Source organism: Bombus pascuorum, unplaced genomic scaffold, assembly GCF_905332965.1.
Source record: "Bombus pascuorum unplaced genomic scaffold, iyBomPasc1.1, whole genome shotgun sequence".
NCBI classification, from domain to species: domain Eukaryota; kingdom Metazoa; phylum Arthropoda; class Insecta; order Hymenoptera; family Apidae; genus Bombus; species Bombus pascuorum.
This window is the reverse complement of record NW_026869730.1, coordinates 1092362-1111104: the sequence shown is the minus strand read 5'-3', so window position 1 is coordinate 1111104 and position 18743 is coordinate 1092362.

Genomic DNA, 18743 nt, shown 5'->3' with positions numbered 1-18743 from the left:
TCCTATTTGGTTGAAACTTAGCATATAGAAAAATCTATAAAATTATGCATCTGTTCTAATTGGTTGAATTTAGTATAAAAAAGAACCACTAAAGTTTAGGATTGTAGTATTTGGTTGATGCTTGGCATATACAAGAACATACGAAATTAGGGTTCTGTTCTATTTTGAAACATAGCCTGTACAAGATCCTATAAAATTGTGGATCCGTTCTGTTTGCTTGCATTTAGTATATACAGGAATCACTACAATTAAGGATTGTCCTATTTGGTTGAAGCTTAGCATGTACAAGAACCTACGAAATTAGTTTTCTGTTCTATTTTGAAACTTAGCATGTACAAGAACCTATAAAATTGTGGATCTGGCCTATTTGGTGGAAACTCATTCTATACACGAATAAATAAAATTAAGAATTCTCCTATTTGGTTGAAACTTAGCATATAGAAAAATCTATAAAATTATGGATCTGTTCTATTTGGTTGCATTTAGTATATACAAGAATCACTACAATTAAGAATTGTCCCATTTGGTTGAACCTTATCATGTACAAAAACCTTCGAAATTAGTTTTCTGTTCTATTTTGAAACTTAGCATGTGCAAGAACCTATAAAATTGTGGATCTGGACTATTGCGTGGAAACTCATTCTATGCACGAACCAAGAAAATTAAGAATTCTCCTATTTGGTTGAAACTTAGCATATAGAAAAATCTATAAAATTATGGATCTGTTCTAAATGGTTGAATTTAGTATACACAAGAACCACTAAAGTTAAGGATTGTAGTATTTGGTTGAAGCTTAGCATATACAAGAACATACGAAATTAGGGTTCTGTTCTATTTTGAAACATAGCCTGTACAAGATCCTATAAAATTGTGGATCCGTTCTGTTTGCTTGCATTTAGTATATACAGGATTCACTACAATTAAGGATTGTCCTATTTGGTTGAAGCTTAGCATATACAAGAACATACGAAATTAGGGTTCTGTTCTATTTTGAAACATAGCCTGTACAAGATTCTATAAAATTGTGGATCCGTACTGTTTGCTTGCATTTAGTATATACAAGAATCACTACAATTAAGGATTGTCCTATTTGGTTGAAGCTTAGCATGTACAAGAACCTACGAAATTAGTTTTCTGTTCTAGTTTGAAACTTAGCATGTACAAGAACCTATAAAATTGTGGATCTGGCCTATTTGGTTGAAACTCATTCTATACACGAATAAATAAAATTAAGAATTCTCCTATTTGGTTGAAACTTAGCATATAGAAAAATCTATAAAATTATGGATCTCTTCTATTTGGTTGCATTTAGTATATACAAGAATCACTACAATTAAGGATTGTACTATTTGGTTGAACCTTATCATGTACAAGAACCTACGAAATTAGTTTTCTGTTCTATTTTGAAACTTAGCATGTGCAAGAACCTATAAAATTGTGGATCTGGACTATTGGGTGGAAACTGTTTCTATGTACGAACCAAGAAAATTAAGAATTCTCCTATTTGGTTGAAACTTAGCATATAGAAAAATCTATAAAATTATGCATCTGTTCTAATTGGTTGAATTTAGTATAAAAAAGAACCACTAAAGTTTAGGATTGTAGTATTTGGTTGATGCTTGGCATATACAAGAACATACGAAATTAGGGTTCTGTTCTATTTTGAAACATAGCCTGTACAAGATCCTATAAAATTGTGGATCCGTTCTGTTTGCTTGCATTTAGTATATACAGGAATCACTACAATTAAGGATTGTCCTATTTGGTTGAAGCTTAGCATGTACAAGAACCTACGAAATTAGTTTTCTGTTCTATTTTGAAACTTAGCATGTACAAGAACCTATAAAATTGTGGATCTGGCCTATTTGGTGGAAACTCATTCTATACACGAATAAATAAAATTAAGAATTCTCCTATTTGGTTGAAACTTAGCATATAGAAAAATCTATAAAATTATGGATCTGTTCTATTTGGTTGCATTTAGTATATACAAGAATCACTACAATTAAGAATTGTCCTATTTGGTTGAACCTTATCATGTACAAAAACCTTCGAAATTAGTTTTCTGTTCTATTTTGAAACTTAGCATGTGCAAGAACCTATAAAATTGTGGATCTGGACTATTGCGTGGAAACTCATTCTATGCACGAACCAAGAAAATTAAGAATTCTCCTATTTGGTTGAAACTTAGCATATAGAAAAATCTATAAAATTATGGATCTGTTCTAAATGGTTGAATTTAGTATACACAAGAACCACTGAAGTTAAGGATTGTAGTATTTGGTTGAAGCTTAGCATATACAAGAACATACGAAATTAGGGTTCTGTTCTATTTTGAAACATAGCCTGTACAAGATCCTATAAAATTGTGGATCCGTTCTGTTTGCTTGCATTTAGTATATACAGGAATCACTACAATTAAGGATTGTCCTATTTGGTTGAAGCTTAGCATATACAAGAACATACGAAATTAGGGTTCTGTTCTATTTTGAAACATAGCCTGTACAAGATTCTATAAAATTGTGGATCCGTTCTGTTTGCTTGCATTTAGTATATACAAGAATCACTACAATTAAGGATTGTCCTATTTGGTTGAAGCTTAGCATGTACAAGAACCTACGAAATTAGTTTTCTGTTCTATTTTGAAACTTAGCATGTGCAAGAACCTATAAAATTGTGGATCTGGCCTATTGGGTGGAAACTCATTCTAAACACGAACCAAGAAAATTAAGAATTCTCCTATTTGGTTGAAACTTAGCATATAGAAAAATCTATAAAATTATGGAGCTGTTCTAATTGGTTGAATTTAGTATAAACAAGAACCACTAAAGTTTAGGATTGTAGTATTAGGTTGAAGCTTAGCATATACAAGAACATACGAAATTAGGGTTTCGTTCTATTTTGAAACTTAGCATGTACAAGAACCTACGAAATTAGGGTTCTGTTCTAGTTTGAAACTTAGCATGTACAAGAACCTATAAAATTGTGGATCTTGCCTATTGGGTGGAAACTCATTCTATGCACGAACCAATAAAATTAAGAATTCCGCTATTTGGTTGAAACTTAGCATATATAAAAATCTATAAAATTATGGATCTGTTCTAATTGGTTGAATTTAGTATACACAAGAACCACTAAAGTTAAGGATTGTAGTATTTGGTTGAATCTTAGCATATACAAGAACATACGAAATTAGGGTATTGTTCTATTTTGAAAGTTAGCATGTACAAGAACCTATAAAATTGTGGATCTGGCCTATTGGATGGAAACTCATTCTATACACGAACCAATAAAATTAAGATTTCTCCTATTTGGTTGAAACTTAGCATATATAAAAATCTATAAAATTATGGATCTGTTCTATTTGGTTGCATTTAGTATATACAAGAATCACTACAATTAAGGATTGTCCTATTTGGTTGAACCTTATCATGTACAAGAACCTACGAAATTAGTTTTCTGTTCTATTTTGAAACTTAGCATGTGCAAGAACCTATAAAATTGTGGATCTGTACTATTGGGTGGAAACTCATTCTATGCACGAACCAATAAAATTAAGAATTCTCCTATTTGGTTGAAACTTAGCATATAGGAAAATCTATAAAATTATGGACCTGTTCTAATTGTTTGAATTTAGTATACACAAGAACCACTAAAATTAAGGATTGTAGTATTTGGTTGAAGCTTAGCATATACAAGAACATACGAAATTAGGGTTTTGTTCTATTTTGAAACTTAGCATGTACAAGAACCTATGTAATTATGGATCTGTTCTAATTGTTTGAATTTAGTATACACAAGAACCACTAAAATTAAGGATTGTAGTATTTGGTTGAAGCTTAGCATATACAAGAACATACGAAATTAGGGTTTTGTTCTATTTTGAAACTTAGCATGTACAAGAACCAACGAAATTATGGTTCTGTTCTATTTTGAAACTTAGCATGTACAAGAACGTATAAAATTGTGGATCTGGCCTATTTGGTGGAAACTCATTCTATGCACGAACCAATAAAATCAAGAATTCTCCTATTTGGTTGAAACTTAGCATATAGGAAAATCTATAAAATTATGGATCTGTTCTAATTGTTTGAATTTAGTATACACAAGAACCACTAAAATTAAGGATTGTAGTATTTGGTTGAAGCTTAGCATGTACAAGAACATGCGAAATTAGGGTTTTGTTCTATTTTGAAACTTAGCATGTACAAGAACCTATGTAATTATGGATCTGTTCTAATTGTTTGAATTTAGTATACACAAGAACCACTAAAATTAAGGATTGTAGTATTTGGTTGAAGCTTAGCATATACAAGAACATACGAAATTAGGGTTTTGTTCTATTTTGAAACTTAGCATGTACAAGAACCTACGAAATTATGGTTCTGTTCTATTTTGTTGCATTTAGTATATACAAGAATCACTACAATTAAGGATTGTCCTATTTGGTTGAAGCTTAGCATGTGCATGAACCTACGAAATTAGGGTTTTGTTCTATTTTGAAACTTAGCATGTACAAGAACGTATAAAATTGTGGATCTGGCCTATTTGGTGGAAACTCATTCTATGCACGAACCAATATAATTAAGAATTCTCCTATTTGGTTGAAACTTAGCATATTGGAAAATCTTTAAAATTATGGATCTGTTCTAATTGGTTGAATTTAGTATACACAAGAACCACTAAAGTTAAGGATTGTAGTATTTGGTTGAATCTTAGCGTGTACAAGAACATACGAAATTAGGGTTCTGTTCTATTTTGAAACTTAGCATGTACAAGAACCTACGAAATTAAGGTTCTGTACTATTTTAAAAATTAGCATGTACAAGAACCTATGTAATTATGGATCTGTTCTATTTGGATGAATTTAGTATACACAATAACAACAAAAATTAAGGATTGTCCTGTTTGGTTGCAGCTTAGCATATGCATGAACCTACGAAATTAGGGTTTTGTTCAATTTTGAAACTTAGCATGTATAATAACGTATAAAATTGTGGATCTGTCCTATTTGGTGGAAACTCATTCTATGCACGAACCAATAAAATTAAGAATACTCCTATTTGGTTGAAACTTAGCATATAGGAAAATCTATAAAATTATGGATCTGTTCTAATTGGTTGAATTTAGTATACAGAAGAACCACTAAAGTTAAGGATTGTAGTATTTGGTTGAAGCTTAGCGTGTACAAGAACATACGAAATTAGCGTTCTGTTCTATTCTGAAACTTAGCATGTACAAGAACCTACGAAATTAGGGTTCTGTTCTATTTTGAAACTTAGCATGTACAAGAACCTACGAAAATAGGGTTCTGTTCTATTATAAAACTTAGCATGTACAAGAACCTATGTAATTATGGATCTGTTCTAATTGTTTGAATTTAGTATACACAAGAACCACTAAAATTAAGGATTGTAGTATTTGGTTGAAGCTTAGCGTATACAAGAACATACGAAATTAGGGTTTTGTTCTATTTTGAAACTTAGCATGTACAAGAACCAACGAAATTATGGTTCTGTTCTATTTTGAAACTTAGCTGTACAAGAACCTAAAAATTATGGATCTGTTCTATTTTGTTGCATTTAGTATGTACAAGAATCACTACAATTAAGGATTGTCCTATTTGGTTGAAGCTTAGCATATGCATGAACCTACGAAATTAGGGTTTTGTTCTATTTTGAAACGTAGCATGTACAAGAACGTATAAAATTGTGGATCTGGCCTATTTGGTGGAAACTCATTCTATGCACGAACCAATAAAATCAAGAATTCTCCTATTTGGTTGAAACTTAACATATAGGAAAATCTATAAAATTATGGATCTGTTCTAATTGTTTGAATTTAGTATACACAAGAACCACTAAAATTAAGGATTGTAGTATTTGGTTGAAGTTTAGCATGTACAAGAACATGCGAAATTAGGGTTTTGTTCTATTTTGAAACTTAGCATGTACAAGAACGTATAAAATTGTGGATCTGGCCTATTGGATGGAAACTCATTCTATACACGAACCCATAAAATTAAGAGTTCTCCTATTTGGTTGAAACTTAGCATATAGAAAAATCTATAAAATTATGGATCTGTTCTAATTGGTTGACTTTACTATACACAAGAATCACTACAATTAAGGATTGTCCTTTTTGGTTGAAACTTAGCATATACAAGAACCTACGAAATTAGAATTCTGTTCTATTTTGAATCATAGCATATACAAGAACCTACGAAATTAGGGTTCTGTTCTATTTTGAAAGTTAGCATGTACAAGAACCTATAAAATTGTGGATCTGGCCTATTGGATGGAAACTCATTCTATACACGAACCAATAAAATTAAGATTTCTCCTATTTGGTTGAAACTTAGCATATATAAAAATCTATAAAATTATGGATCTGTTCTAACTGGTTGAATTTAGTAAACACAAGAACCACTAAAGATAACAGTTGTACTATTTGGTTAAAGGTTAGCATGTACAAGAACCTACGAAATTAGATTTGTGTTCTATTTTGAAACATAGCCTGTACAAGATCCTATAAAATTGTGGATCCGATCTATTTGCTTGCATTTAGTATATACAAGAATCGCTACAATTAAGGATTGTCCCATTTGGTTGAAACTTAGCATGTACAAGAACCTACGAAATTAGGGTTTTGTTCTATTTTGAAACTTAGCATGTACAAGAACCTATAAAATTGTGGATCTGGCCTATTTGGTGGAAACTCATTCTATACACGAATAAATAAAATTAAGAATTCTCCTATTTGGTTGAAACTTAGCATATAGAAAAATCTATAAAATTATGGATCTGTTCTATTTGGTTGCATTTAGTATATACAAGAATGACTACAATTAAGAATTGTCCTATTTGGTTGAACCTTATCATGTACAAAAACCTTCGAAATTAGTTTTCTGTTCTATTTTGAAACTTAGCATGTGCAAGAACCTATAAAATTGTGGATCTGGACTATTGGGTGGAAACTCATTCTATGCACGAACCAAGAAAATTAAGAATTCTCCTATTTGGTTGAAACTTAGCATATAGAAAAATCTATAAAATGATGGATCTCTTCTATTTGGTTGAATTTAGTATACACAAGAACCACTAAAGTTAAGGATTGTAGTATTTGGTTGAAGCTTAGCGTGTACAAGAACATACGAAATTAGGGTTCTGTTCTATTTTGAAACTTAGCATGTACAAGAACCTATAAAATTGTGGATCTTGCCTATTGGGTGGAAACTCATTCTATGCACCAACCAATAAAATTAAGAATTCTGCTATTTGGTTGAAACTTAGCATATATAAAAATCTATAAAATTATGGATCTGTTCTAATTGGTTGAATTTAGTATACACAAGAACCACTAAAGTTAAGGATTGTAGTATTTGGTTGAATCTTAGCATATACAAGAACATACGAAATTAGGGTATTGTTCGATTTTGAATCTGAGCATATACAAGAACCTACGAAATTAGGGTATTGTTCTATTTTGAAACTTAGCATGTACAAGAACCTATAAAATTGTGGATCTGGCCTATTGGGTGGAAACTCATTCTATACACGAACCAATAAAATTAAGAATGCTCCTATTTGGTTGAAACTTATCATATAGAAAAATCTATAAAATTATGGATCTGTTCTATTTGGTTGCATTTAGTATATACAAGAATCACTACAATTAATGATTGTCCTATTTGGTTGAACCTTATCATGTACAGGAACCTACGAAATTAGTTTTCTGTTCTATTTTGAAACTTAGCATGTACAAGAACCTATAAAATTGTGGATCTTGCCTATTGGGTGGAAACTCATTCTATACACGAACCAATAAAATTAAGAATGCTCCTATTTGGTTGAAACTTATCATATAGAAAAATCTATAAAATTATGGATCTGTTCTATTTGGTTGCATTTAGTATATACAAGAATCACTACAATTAAGGATTGTCCTATTTGGTTGAACCTTATCATGTACAAGAACCTACGAAATTAGTTTTCTGTTCTATTTTGAAACTTAGCATGTGCAAGAACCTATAAAATTGTGGATCTGGACTATTGGGTGGAAACTCTTTCTATGTACGAACCAAGAAAATTAAGAATTCTCCTATTTGGTTGAAACTTAGCATATAGAAAAATCTATAAAATTATGGAACTGTTCTAATTGGTTGAATTTAGTATAAACAAGAACCACTAAAGTTTAGGATTGTAGTATTAGGTTGAAGCTTAGCATATACAAGAACATACAAAATTAGGGTTTCGTTCTATTTTGAAACTTAGCATGTACAAGAACCTATAAAATTGTGGATCTGGCCTATTGGGTGGAAACTCATTCTATACACGAACCAATAAAATTAAGAATGCTCCTATTTGGTTGAAACTTATCATATAGAAAAATCTATAAAATTATGGATCTGTTCTATTTGGTTGCATTTAGTATATACAAGAATCACCACAATTAAGGATTGTCCTATTTGGTTGAACCTTATCATGTACAAGAACCTACGAAATTAGTTTTCTGTTCTATTTTGAAACTTAGCATGTGCAGGAACCTATAAAATTGTGGATCTGGACTATTGGGTGGAAACTTTTTCTATGTACGAACCTAGAAAATTAAGAATTCTCCTATTTGGTTGAAACTTAGCATATAGAAAAATCTATAAAATTATGGAACTGTTCTAATTGGTTGAATTTAGTATAAACAAGAACCACTAAAGTTTAGGATTGTAGTATTAGGTTGAAGCTTAGCATATACAAGAACCTACGAAATTAGGGTTCTGTTCTATTTTGAAACTTAGCATTTACAGGAACCTAAAAAGTAAATATCTGTTCTATTTGGTTCCGTATAGTATATACAAGAAACACTACAATTAAGGATTGTCCTATTTGGTTGAAGCTTAGCATATACAAGAACCTACGAAATTAGGGTTTCGTTCTATTTTGAAACTTAGCATGTACAAGAACCTACGAAATTAGGGTTCTGTTCTATTTTGAAACTTAGCATGTACAAGAACCTATAAAATTGTGGATCTTGCCTATTGGGTGGAAACTCATTCTATGCACGAACAAATAAAATTAAGAATTCTCCTATTTGGTTGAAACATAGCATATAGAAAAATCTATAAAATTACGGATCTGTTCTAATTGGTTGAATTTAGTATACACAAGAACCACTAAAGTTAAGGATTGTAGTATTTGGTTGAATCTTAGCATATACAAGAACATACGAAATTAGGGTATTGTTCTATTTTGAAAGTTAGCATGTACCAGAACCTATAAAATTGTGGATCTTGCCTATTGGGTGGAAACTCATTCTATGCACCAACCAATAAAATTAAGAGTTCTCCTATTTGGTTGAAACTTAGCATATAGAAAAATCTATAAAATTATGGATCTGTTCTATTTGGTTGCATTTAGTATATACAAGAATCACTACAATTAAGGATTGTCCTATTTGTTTGAAACTTAGCATGTACAAGAACCAACGAAATTAGGGTTTTGTTCTATTTTGAAACTTAGCATGTACAAGAATCTACGACATTAGGGTTCTGTTCTATCTTGAAACTCAGCATGTACAGGAACATAAAATTAAGGATCTGTTCTATTTGGTTCCATATAGTATGTACAAGAATCACTACAATTAAGGATTGTCCTATTTGGTTGAAGCTTAGCATATGCAAGAACCTACGAAACTAGGGTTTTGTTCTACTTTGAAACTTAACATGTACAAGAAACTATATAATTATGGACCTGTTCTATTTGGTTGCATTTAGTATATACTAGAATCACTACAATTAAGGATTGTCCTATTTGGTTGAAATTTAGCATGTTCAAGAACCAACGAAATTAGGGTTTTGTTTTATTTTAAAACTTAGCATGTACAAGAATCTACGAAATTAGGGATCTGTTCTATCTTGAAACTTAGCATGTACAGGAACCTATAAAGTTGTGGATCTTGCCTATTGGGTGGAAACTCATTCTATACAGGTACCAATAAAATTAAGAATGCTCCTATTTGGTTGAAACTTGGCATATAGAAAAATCTATAAAATATTGCATCTGTTCTAATTGGTTGCATTTAATATATACACGAATCGCTACAATTAAGGATTGTCCTATTTGGTTGAAGCTTAGCATATACAAGAACCTACGAAATTAGAGTTCTGTTCTTTTTGTGAAACTTAGCATGGACAAGAACCTATAAAGTTGTGGATCTTGCCTATTGGGTGGAAACTCATTCTATACAGGTACCAATAAAATTAAGAATGCTCCTATTTGGTTGAAACTTAGCATATAGAAAAATCTATAAAATTATGGATCTGTCCTAATTGGTTGAATTTAGTATACATAAGAACCACTAAAGTTAAGGATTGTGGTATTTGGTAGAATCTTAGCATATACAAGAACATACGAAATTAGGGTTCTGTTCTACTTTGAAACATAGCCTGTAAAAGATCCTATAAAATTGTGGATCTGTTATATTTTGTTGCATTTAGTATATACAAGAATCACTACAATTAAGGATTGTTCTATTTGGTTGAAGCTTAGCATATAGGAAAATCTATAAAATTATGGATCTGTTCTATTTGGTTGCATTTAGTATATACAAGAATCACTACAATTAAGGATTGTCCTATTTGTTTGAAACCTAGCATGTTCAAGAACCAACGAAATTAGGGTTTTGTTCTATTTTGAAACTTAGCATGTACAAGAATCTACGACATTAGGGTTCTGTTCTATCTTGAAACTCAGCATGTACAGGAACATAAAATTAAGGATCTGTTCTATTTGGTTCCATATAGTATGTACAAGAATCACTACAATTAAGGATTGTCCTATTTGGTTGAAGCTTAGCATATACAAGAACCTACGAAATTTATGTTCTGTTCTATTTTGAAACTTAGCATGTACAAAGACCTACGAAATTAGTGTTCTGTTCTATTTTGAAACATAGCCTGTACAAGATCCTATAAAATTGTGGATCCGATCTATTTGCTTGCATTTAGTATATACAAGAATCGCTACAATTAAGGATTGTCCCATTTGGTTGAAACTTAGCATGTTCAAGAACCAACGAAATTAGGGTTTTGTTTTATTTTGAAACTTAGCATGTACGAGAATCTACGAAATTTGGGTTCTGTTCTATCGTGAAACTTAGCATGTACAAGAACGTATAAAATTGTGTATCTGTCCTATTTGGTGGAAACTCATCCTATGCACGAACCAATAAAATTAAGAATTCTCCTATGTGGTTGAAACTTTGCATAGAGAAAAATCTATAAAATGATGGATCTCTTCTATTTGGTTGAATTTAGTATACACAAGAACCACTAAAGTTAAGGATTGTAGTATTTGGTTGAAGCTTAGCGTGTACAAGAACATACGAAATTAGGGTTCTGTTCTATTTTGAAACTTAGCATGTACAAGATCTTATAAAATTATGGGTCTCTTCTATTTGGTTGCATTTAGTATATACAAGAATCACTACAATTAGGGATTGTCCTATTTGGTTGAAGCTTAGCATATACAGGAACCTACGGAATTAGAGTTTTGTTCTATTTTGAAACTAAGCATGTACAAGTACCTATAAAATTGTTTATCTGTTCTATTTGGTTGAATTTAGTATATACAAGAATCATTACAATTAAGGATTGTCCTATTTGGTTGAAGCTGAGCATATACAAGGACATACGAAATTAGCGTTTTGTTCTATTTTGAAACTTAGCATGTACAAGAACCTACGAAATTCGGGTTCTGTTCTATTTTGAAACTTAGCATGTACAAGAACCTACGAAATTAGGGTTCTGTTCTATTTTAAAACTTAGCAGGTACAAGAACCTATGTAATTATGGATTTCTTCTATTTGGATGAATTTAGTATACACAATAATCACAAAAATTAAGGATTGTCCTATTTGGTTGAAGCTTAGCATATACAAGAACCTACGAAATTTGTGTTCTGTTCTATATTGAAACTTGGCATGTACAAGAGCCTATAAAGTTGTTTACGTGTTCTATTTGGTTGAAATTCATTATATACAAGGACCAGTAAAATTAAGAATTCTCCTATTTGGTTGAAACTTAGCATATAGGAAAATCTATAAAATTATGGATCTGTTCTAACTGTTTGAATTTAGTATACACAAGAACCACTAAAATTAAGGATTGCAGTATTTGGTTGAAGCTTAGCATATACAAGAACATACGAAATTAGCGTTTTGTTCTATTTCGAAACTTAGCATGTACAAGAACGTATAAAATTGTGGATCTGGTCTATTTGGTGGAAACTCATTCTATGCACGAACCAATAAAATTAAGAATTCTCCTATTTGGTTGAAACTTAGCATATAGGAAAATCTATAAAATTATGGATCTGTTCTATTTTGTTGCATTTAGTATATACAAGAATCACTACAATTAAGGATTGTCCTATTTGGTTGAAGCTTAGCATATATAAGAACCTACAAAATTTGTGTTCTGTTCTATATTGAAACTTGGCATGTACAAGTACCTACGAAATTAGAGACCTATTCTATTTTGAAACATAGCGTGTAAAAGAACACACAAAATTAGGGTTCTGTTCGTTTCTGAAACTTAGCATGTACAAGAACCTAAAAATTATGTATCTGTTCTATTTGGTTGCATTTAATATGTACAAGAATCACTACAATTAAGGATTGTCCTATTTGGTTGAAGCTTAGCATATACAAGAAGATACGCAATTAGGGTTCTGTTCTATTTTGAAACTAAGCATGTACAAGTACCTATAAAATTGTTTATCTGTTCTATTTGGTTGAAATTCATTATATACTAGGACCAATAATATTAACAATTCTCCTATTTGGCTGAAATTCATTATCTACCAGAACCAGTAAAATTAAGAATTCTCCCATTTGCTTGAAACTTAGCATATAGAAAAATTTATAAAATTATGGATCTGTTCTAATTGGTTGAATTTAGTATACACAAGAACCGCTAAAGGATTGTCCTATTTGGTTGAAGCTTAGCATATGCATGAACCTACGAAATTAGGGTTTTGTTCTATTTTGAAACTTAGCATGTACCAGAACGTATAAAATTGAGGATCTGGCCTATTTGGTGGAAACTCATTCTATGCACGAACCAATAAAATTAAGAATTCTCCAATGTGGTTGAAACTTTGCATATAGAGAAATCTATAAAATTATGGATCTGTTCTAATTGGTTGAATTTAGTATACACAAGAACCACTAAAGTTAAGGATTGTAGTATTTGGTTGAAGCGTAGCGTGTACAAGAACCTACGAAATTTGTGTTCTGTTCTTAATTAAAACTTGGCACGTACAAGTACCTACGAAATTAGGGACCTATTCTATTTTGAAACATAGCGTGTACAAGAACACACAAAATTAGGGTTCTGTTCGTTTCTGAAACTAAGCATGTACAAGTACCTATAAAGTTGTTTACGTGTTCTATTTGGTTGAAATTCATTATATACAAGGACCAGTAAAATTAAGAATTCTCCCATTTGCTTGAAACTTAGCATATAGAAAAATTTATAAAATTATGGATCTGTTCTAATTGGTTGAATTTAGTATACACAAGAACCGCTAAAGGATTGTCCTATTTGGTTGAAGCTTAGCATATGTATGAACCTACGAAATTAGGGTTTTGTTCTATTTTGAAGCTTAGCATGTACCAGAACGTATAAAATTGTGGATCTGGCCTATTTGGTGGAAACTCATTCTATGCACGAACCAATAAAATTAAGAATTCTCCAATGTGGTTGAAACTTGGCATATAGAAAAATCTATAAAATTATGGATCTGTTCTAATTGTTTGAATTTAGTATACACAAGAACCACTAAATTTAAGGATTTGGTTGAAGCTTAGCGTGTACAAGAACATACGAAAATAGGGTTCTGTTCTATTTTGAAACTTAGCATGTACAAGAAACTACGAAATTAGGGTTCTGTTCTATTTTGAAACTTAGCATGTACAAGAACCTATGTAATTATGGATCTGTTCTATGTGGATGAATTTAGTATACACAATAACCACAAAAATTAAGGATTGTCCTATTTGGTTGAAGCTTAGCATATACAAGAACCTACGAAATTTGTGTTCTGTTCTATATTGAAACTTGGCATGTACAAGAACCTATAAAATTGTAGAGCTGTCCTATTTGGTGGAAACTCATTACATACAAGAACCAGTAAAATTATGAATTCTCCTATTTGGTTGAAACTTAGCATATAGAAAAATCTATAAAATTATGGATCTGTTCCGATTGGTTGAATTTAGTATACACAAGAACCACTAAAATTGAGGATTGTCCTATTTGGTTGAAGCTTAGTATATACAAGAACCACTAAAATTAAGGATTGTCCTATTTGGTTGAAGCTTAGCATATACAAGAACCTACGGAATTAGGGTTCTGTTCTATTGTGAAACTTAGCATGTTCAAGAACCTATATAATTATGAATCTGTTCAATTTGGTTGAAATTTGGTATGTACAAGAAACAGTAAAATTAAGGAATACCCTATTTGTTTGAAATTTAACTTATACAGTATCCAGTGAAATTAAGGATTGTCCTATTTGCTTGAAATTCATTATATACCAGAACCAGTAAAGTTAAGAATTCTCCTATTTGGTTGAAAATTAGCATATTGGAAAATCTATAAAATTATGGATCTGTTCTAATTGGTTGAATTTAGTATATAAAAGAACCACTAAAATTAAGGATTGTCTTATTGAGTTGAAACCTAGCATATACGAGAACCTACGAAAGCCGACCTAACGATTATTAGGCGAAGTGCTCCGAGGACCCCAGCTAAGCTTAGCTTCTAAAGCCCGTAAACGTTTGCGCCTTGCACTACGCAATATAGATAGACAAGTTTTGTATAGTTTCTTCGCTAATAAAATGAGTTACGATGGTTCTACAATTTATCAATTTATCAATTGGAATTGGAGTACACTCAATATTCTGGTTTATAGCTGGAGATAAATAAGAAACATATATATTATATATAGCACATCTCATTCAACATATGGAAAATCGTTAGTAGAACATAAGTTATGAAAACACATTTTAATTCATGAATGTGTTATGAAAATTATGTAAGAAAATATAAATAAAAGACAATGCGAAATATCATGCAAAATATGTCGTGCAGCGAATAAATGATTCATTATTTATAATATTTCATATCTTATTTCCCTTGTAAAATATTTATAATGTTTTGACGTACTCAGTTTAATAGTTTTAACTTTATAATTTGATTCCTTTACTGTTTGAAATTGACTTCTAATGGTATGACTTGTAAACTTACTCCTAGATCTAACATTGCGGTGATCGTCCTGAAAAATAATTTTTCGAACGGTTACCGTTACTTTCTTAATAACATTGTCAATCAGAATTTCATAATATGGAGTTTTAATTTGGTGGAATCTGTATGGTCCTAACCATTCAGTGTCCAACTTATCTTTCTTATGATCGTTATGAATAAGAACATAATCTCCCTCTTTAAACACAGTTTGAGTTCGAACAATCTTTCGTTTCTGATCTCGAAGATATCTCTTTTTACATCAAGGCATCTCTCGCGATTTCTCTAATATTTATTCAATTGTTTCTGCAGTGAAAGTGAAAACATGTCGTTATAGCTTAAACCCATAGTTTTGGCTATCATGGAGGGCAAATTAGCTTTTCTACCGAAAGTTAATTCAAATGGCGAGAAGTCTGTGGCTTCGTGAATCGATGTATTATATCTTAAAGAAATAAAATTCAAAACTTCATCCCATTCTCTATTCTTATCGTGTAAACTACTTCGTATCAAATCTTTTACTACAGCATGTGTTCTTTCTAAGGATCCGTTGGATTAAGTATGAAAGCATGTGGTTTTAAAAGCTTCGTCAAACTTAATCAGTAATTCGCTTACAAAATTCTGTCCTTGATCCGTCAAAATTGTTCTTGGTGCTGAGAAAATATAAATGCAGTGTTCCAAAAGAGCGTTAATAATTGACTCTCTCTGTTGGGTCTTTAAAGGTACTAATATTAAATATTTCGTCAGTCCGTCGTGAATGGAAAATATGAATTAATTTCCCGTTTTCATTTTCGTCATTGATCTAATGATATCCATTGCTATTTTATCGTTTGTTTGCAAAGGTGTATCTGAAATGACTGGCATTTCCTTGAGTCCAATTCGCGTTAGCTTTACCTTCTGACACGCATCGCAATTTTTTATAAAAGTCTCTACCCTTTCCATTAAACCTGGTATTTTCTATTTTTCTTTAATTCTTTGATAAGTTTTTTGTACTCCCAGGTGTCCTTTTTTTTTTTATTTTAACGTGGAGGAAATTCGCACGGACACCCGCCGCCTCTAGGGGGAAGAGCGGCGTGGTAGTGTCGGACTACAACCGACTAAAACCTCCACGATGACCGGTCCCATTACGACCGAGGGATGCCCGGGAACCGCTATGGCGACACCCCCCCCCCCACACACTATTCCGTCCATACTATGTCTCTTTCGCCCTCTCCCAGGGGCCGTCGTCCGGATCCCCAACCGGACTGCATGCTGCCTCCCGGGTGCTGGAAGAAGAGGTTCAGCACCTAACTTTCTTCCTCTTCGAAGGTCGCTGGCGGCTTTACGCGCCTCCGTAAAATTTTTTCTAGTTCTGAAAATGTGTTGTCACCTATTCCAAGTTTGGTATGATTTTGAATAATCGAATGGGTCTTCTTGAGCTAAATTGTTTCATTGTATTCACCTAATTCTTGAGGATTTTTATTTTTGTGATCGTGTGAACTCTGGATTAACTATCGGCTACCGTGTTATCTTTACCTTTACGTAAATTTTACGTATTCAATCTTGTATTCGTATTCTTCTAATTTTAATCTCCATTTCATTAAACGTGATGATCTTTACAACTGTTCAACCATTTCAAAGCCTGATGGTCTGTCCTAATTATGAATTGACGTCTTAACAGATATTGTCTTAGCCTTTTTATTGCTCACACGATTGCTAAAAGTTCTTTTTCAGTTGTCATGTAGTTGCTCTCAGATGGGTTGAGAGTTCTTGAAATAAAACAACATGGGTGTCATTTTTGTGAAAGAACTGCTTCTACTCCTTGGTTGGTTGTTAGCGTAAAGGTCTTTGTAAAATCTCGATAAGTTAAAATCGGTGCTTCACATAATTTTTGTTTCAACGTTTCAAAACTGTCTTGTTGTTTGTTCGTCCAGTAAAAGCTAATATCTTTCTTATTTAATTCGATCAATGGTTTGGCTATCTTTGAAAAGTTACGTATACATTTTTTATAATATCCTGTCAGTCCTAAAAATGATTGAACCTCGGTTAGGTTCTTATGCGTCCTAAAATCTTTCATTGCTTTGATTTTCTCTGGGTTCGGTTTAACTCCATCGACTGTTACTAAATATTCAAGCTCACGTTTGAGGAATTCACATTTGTCTGGCTGTATCCTGAATCCTAATTCTTTAAGTCTTTGTAAAACTATTGCTAAATTTTGATTATGTTTCTGAATTGTGTCTCCGAAAATTAAGTCGTCTAAATATACGAAACAATTAACATTGACTAACCCTCTTAATGCTGTGTCCATCATTCGTTGAAAAGTTGCGGGTGCGTTTTTCAATCCGAATGGCATGCGATTATAATGGAAATGGCCTTGTGGTGTGGAAAATGCAGTGTATTTCTTTGAGTTGGAATTTATAGGAATTTGGTGGAATGCTGATGACAGATTTAACGCTGAGAAGAATTTCGTGTTTCCTAACTGATTAAGAATGTCTTGATAATAATATCTAGTGAAGGATATGCGTCTTGATCGGTTAGTTTCTTTTAATTTTCTGAAATCTACTACGATTCTCCCTTTCTGTTTACCTGAAGCGTCTGATTTCTTAGGTACTACTCAAACAAGTGAATTGTAAGGCGAATTTGATTCTTCAATAATATTTTTACTTAACATTTCTTCCATTTGTTTCTCGATTTGAGCTTTATGGCATTCCGGGTACTTATATGATTTAGTATTTATGATTTTGTCTTATTTCAAAGTTATCGTGTGTTGTGTTAAATTTGTACAAGGTAAAAAATCAGTCTCTAAATTGAATACATCGATATAATGAATCAAAATATTTTCAATCGGTATACGGAATTCGAGTTCCATATGTTCTGTTCTCACTATGGTTTTCAATTTAGCAATTTGTTCTAGGTCTTTACTATTACCAATTTCGTTAAAGATTTCTTGATTTGTCTCACTAGAATTGAGGAAGCATACTCGCGTCGGTTTACCTTCGAGGTAGATGGTTTGAACACTTTTTTCTTCTGGTTGTACAACCCTAGGTTTTTGATACTACAAGATATTATTGCCCAATTTGATTTTATCATTTGAAATTTCATATTGATGTTCAAGGCATGGTAATCCTATAATTTCGTCTTCAATCAGAGGAAAATCGTTAGGTACTGCGTAAAATTTATGAGGTTTACCAAAAATAATGATTCTAACAAATCTATCAGTGAAATATTTCTCTTGTCCCATATAAAAAGTGTGAGGTTCATCTGATTTGAATATCTTAGTGTCCGATTTATTTTCTTTAATCAAATTTATCCCTGCTCCGGTATCAATTAGATGAGCTCGTTCTCCTGCAATTCCTCTGAATGGTATTGTAAGTAGTCGTCTGGTTGTTGTGTTAATAATACCCTTGGTATTTCTGGTATTCCGTTGTCGTTTCTTTCTGCTGCTGTTGATTCTCGTTCTCGTTTTGTT